Consider the following 4,603-nt stretch of genomic DNA (forward strand, 5'->3'; position numbering starts at 1 on the left):
GGTCTGGACTACTGTGTCGTGGGTCTGGACTACTGTGTCGTGGGTCTGGACTACTGTGTCGTGGGTCTGGACTACTGTGTCGTGGGTCTGGATTACTGTGTTGTGGGTCTGGAATACTGCGTTGTGGGTCTGGACTACTGTGTTGTGGGTCTGGTCTACTGTGTCATAGGTCTCGGCTCTCTACGATTCTGTCATGGTCTACTAGCATCCTGGAGCAACAAGTAGACAGTTCGGAGTATCTGAGGCAGGGGCTGACATGTTTTGTTCCCCAGCATGCAGTTGCATCAGTGGGGCAGAGAAAGCAGTGCTTTGAGGATATTTTTCTAGTCTAGTTACTGCTCCTGCTGGCCTAGAAGCACGTAAATTCTGTCAAAGTCAAGTAGGCCTGAGAAATCCTTACTTGCGTATATAGAAACTAATAATCCCACCATCGAAAGTATCTATTTAGAAAAGAAATATGCCGGACGATGGTGGCGCACGCCTTTAATCCCAGCACTCAGGAGGCAGAGGCAGGCAGATCTCTGTTAGTTTGAGACCAGCCTGGTCTACAGAGCTAGTTCCAGGACAGGCTCCAAAGCCACAGAGAAACCCTGTCTTGAAAAGCCAAAAAAAAAAAAAAAAAGAAGAAGAAAAAAAAAGAAATTAGTTTAATAGTGTTTATAAATAAGGCGCTGTCAGTGTGAAGAAATTCCTGGGGTGCAATGCCAGCAGAGACTTAGAAACGTTCACTATGAAGAGATGGAACCTGGAGGCATCTCTTTGCGATACGGGGGTGTATGAGAAGTTGTCTTTGCCAGCATCGCTCTGTAGGGTGCTCATCTCTGATTCAGCCTGGGATATATCCTCAGTGGAACTCACAGGGGGGTCACAGCCCATGGCCAGCCGATGACCGTGGACAAGCGTGAGGTCCATGTGTTCTTCCCTCCCTTCTTCCCATAGTTATTTGTCCCATGTTTGGCTTAAATGTGATTTTGGAATAAAATCCTATACATAAAAACCTGTATTAACATTTCCAAATAAAGCCGAGAATGGTGGCACACGCTTTTAATTCCAGTGCTTGGGGCAGAGGGAGGCAGAGCTCTGCTTGAAGCCGGTTTGCTCTACATAGTGAGTCCCAGGACAGCCTGTGAGGCCCTGTCTGAAAAGCGCCCCCAAACATTTCTATAACTAGAATATTAGTTTCTACCCAAATGATAAAATTGCTGCATAGAAAAGTTAAATTTTTATTATTAAGCAAAGGTTACTTAGAGGCTTAAACGTTTTAACTCTCAGTGGACTTTACAGTAGCATCGCAGAGTGAATAAATTCAGAGTCCTCCTCCTCTCTGACACTGCTGTGGAAACGCTTACACATATAAACCAGCTTGGCTGCCCTGCCCTCACCCTCCCTCCTGGGCCGCTTTTCTGTAGACCACTTATCACCAGTTCTTGCTTGTGCCTTTGCTCCAGTGTGGTGATGTGTCTCGGTGTTTCCATACCGGCTGTGTTCTGCAGGGTTTTGGGGAAGTGTTGAAAACTGACTGGCTTTCAGGTTAGCTTTTAAAATACTTAATTTCATGATTATCTGTAATTTTTTTCTTGAAACCAACAAATTTCATGAAACCACAGGACAAAGACATCGAGATACCTTATGATGTATTGTGTCATCAACATTGTGCTAAATGGGTGGGGGAAGAACGCCTGGCACCTCCCGTGCTGAAAGTGGGAGAAATGGCCCTCCCCAGGGAAGAGCCCACAACTGGCTATCCGTACTGCATGGCCAGCCCTGAAGACTTACATACAAGTAACATCACACAGACTGAGCAGGACATATGTGTGCGTGTGTTTGTGTGTACGTGTGTACATGTGTGTATGTGTGTACATGTGTGTGTACGTATGTGTGCGTGTGTGTGTAACTACAATTAATGAGAAAGGCCATGAATTTGAAAGAGCAAGGAGGTGTATGGGGGGGAGGATTTGAGAGGAAAGGGAAGGAAGAAATGATGTAATTCTAATCTCAAAAATAAAAAATTCTAAAACTCTACCCTTACTGTCAACATAAAACACTGGAAACGAGTGCCAGGTCCTGGAGAAAGGACAGCTGCGTGTCCCAGCGTGTCGTCTGATGATGATGATTTACCACCAGGTTGTTGGATGACGCTTACCTCTGCCGACATGCGGGTCCCGTGAAGAGCTCTCGGAGCTTTGGTTAGTGGTGCTTCTGTCTCGGCTCGCTGTGCCGCTGTGCTGTGGAAAGGCGCTTGGAGATGTAGTACCGATATGGGGCTGTCTGGGGCTGAGTGCTGCGCTGCCTCTTTCAGGAAGTGCTCTGAAATAAGGTTCTCAGCGTGGGGCTTTACCCTGGATGTGGTTTTTTTCTCTTTCACAAGTGATTTGTTTATGAAGTCCTGCTCTACTCAGGCTCCTTTTGAAATGATAGCATATCTTGAAGAAAGGTATAATGAACGGAAATTCTTGTTTTGATGTCAGAAGTCTGTCATTTATAGAAAGGAGGTTTGGTGTTGGGCAGAGCAGGGTTCGAAGCCTGGCCACACAGGCTGTTGACTGTGTCCAGCTTTGGTGTTGGCCTGTGTGGTCCCTACAACCGAAGTACGCAGAATCTACTCCAGAAAAGTCCCGCCTGTGAAAGGCACCTGCCACTCAGGCTCCTCAGTCGCCTCTCCCAGGTTTGTGAATTGCACCATGACGCGTCTCACATTTCCAAATTCCCAGCACCTCCAGCTGGACTCCATGGCTGCCTGCTTGCGCTCTGTCCTGCAGATCTGTTCCTGAGCCTGTGGCCGCTTCCCACCACTCTGTCCCCTTTCTATCTCAAGGATGTCTAGCAGTCATCTTTTTTTTATTTCATTTTACTATTTTTTTTTTTTTTTGCCTGACTGTCTTTGCACATCTTCGGAAGGACTGGGTGAGTGATTGGAAGAATTTGCATATAGGAGTGTCCTCAGCTAAGAAGGGAAGTGAAACCTCCCAGAGGGGAATCGAGCAGCCCAAATTGTTGCTGTCTAGCTAAGCTGCACTTAACTTTCTCTTAAAAGTGAGCTGCCTCTTGTCCAGTTCTAAGTGTCTCCACATCAGTCACACAGGGTTTGCCAGGTTTTAAAGGCTAACCAAGCACAGCTCCTCCTCTGTTCTCAATAAGGGATTTAATACAGCCGCAGCCACCTCATCCTTCCTCTCCTTGGAGACCAGGATGGCCTTGAACTGCACCTGTCTCCCAAGTGGTGGGCGACAGGCGTGAGCCACCACGCCCTCCTTGAACTTGCTAGTTTGAGAGCCTTGCTGTCAGGAACCATGGGGGCCTCCCAGAGTAATGTACTCTAGAGTCACTGGAGGCCACTGCCGTGCTTCCTGTCAGTGAGGAAATGGAGCGTGCGGTACTCAGGCTGCCCGGCCGTCTGCTACTGCAGTAATGACTGCCTTGGCTTCTCTTTTAGATGTGACTTCATCACTGCTAAATTACATCATAAATGTTCTCTCTGGAGTCATGTTCTTTCCTATGCCACACAGAAGCCTGACTGGGACCCGGTGCACCCTCAGCTACATCACACAGTCCATGACGAGGTTTCTGACAGGAAGTGCTGCAGGCTCGTGTCTGGGTGTTTTTCATTAAGACATGAGTCTTTTCCTGCACATAACATTCTTAATTGAGAACTTCCATTTTTTTAGTGCAAGGCACCAGGCAGATTAGGAACTTCCCAAAGGCTCAGCGGATCCACCTGTAGACCGTCTCCTTGGCTGCCATGACCAGCTGCTGTCTGTCTTCTGCCATTTCTCAGACTTGTTCTCTGCCCTCTCATGCTGAACTGGCCTGGAAGATTCCTTGACCCAGCTCTGGGCCGTGTGTTTGTGTCAATGTCCCACGTTTAGTTGGCTTTGATGCCTTGACAGAACCTGTGCCAGCTCTCAAACAGATAAGGAGGGGAACAGACGGAGAGGGAGGGGAGTGATGGACAGCTGCAGGGACAGCTCGAGACCTGGAGCCTAGGGGGAAGGTCTGTGTGTGGCCGTCCAGAGCTCTTCACCGTGACTCTAGGTTGGGAAGGGTCTCAGAGTAGGTCAAGGGTCAAAGTTTAAGTCTCCTTTGCCTGCGGGAAAGTCTTACTCTCACACAGGAGCTTCAGGGCTGTTCCTCACTATGTTTTGGATGTGAGAGGAACTTGATTCCAGCCAAAGTGGCTCCCGCGTATTCCCAGGGGCCGCAGGTTCCCTTCACTTATCAAATGTTTTGGTCTGTGTGGGTGGATTTTTATTTTAGTATGAGAACCCAGCTTTTGAATAAATAGGATTTAGGTAGGACAGCATTGAAGGTAGAGACAGCGTTACTCTGTGGAAGAAGCTCCTTGGGTAAAGCTTTGTTTGTGCCATGGGCAGGTGTGTCATGGTCACCCATACAAGTGCAGGAGCTCTTCATCCTGATCCCCTGCCAGCACTGCGGCCAGAGACAGCTGAAAGGCTGTGCACCTGGCCTGTCCCAGCGCGGGACAGTGGACAGCAAGCGCTCAGAGACCGGCCCACAGCCGTCCCCATGGAGACGTGAGAACCACAGAGAGAGCTACACTAGGGAGGAACCCTAGCCCCCCTCTCCCCCCCCCCCCCCCCCCCCC

The 4,603-nt window shown here is 48.9% G+C and overlaps 2 protein-coding genes across 2 annotated transcripts in view; one reads left to right on the plus strand and one right to left on the minus strand.

The window, feature by feature from the left end:
* The window catches only part of Ubac2 (UBA domain containing 2), a 157,337-nt gene that overhangs the window by 41,032 nt on the left and 111,702 nt on the right, over nucleotides 1–4,603 (plus strand). The gene's annotated exons all lie outside the window — the stretch shown is intronic.
* The window catches only part of Gpr18 (G protein-coupled receptor 18), a 7,545-nt gene that overhangs the window by 2,348 nt on the left and 594 nt on the right, over nucleotides 1–4,603 (minus strand). The window lies entirely within an intron of this gene.

Source organism: Microtus ochrogaster, chromosome 17, assembly GCF_000317375.1.
Source record: "Microtus ochrogaster isolate Prairie Vole_2 chromosome 17, MicOch1.0, whole genome shotgun sequence".
Taxonomy (NCBI): domain Eukaryota; kingdom Metazoa; phylum Chordata; class Mammalia; order Rodentia; family Cricetidae; genus Microtus; species Microtus ochrogaster.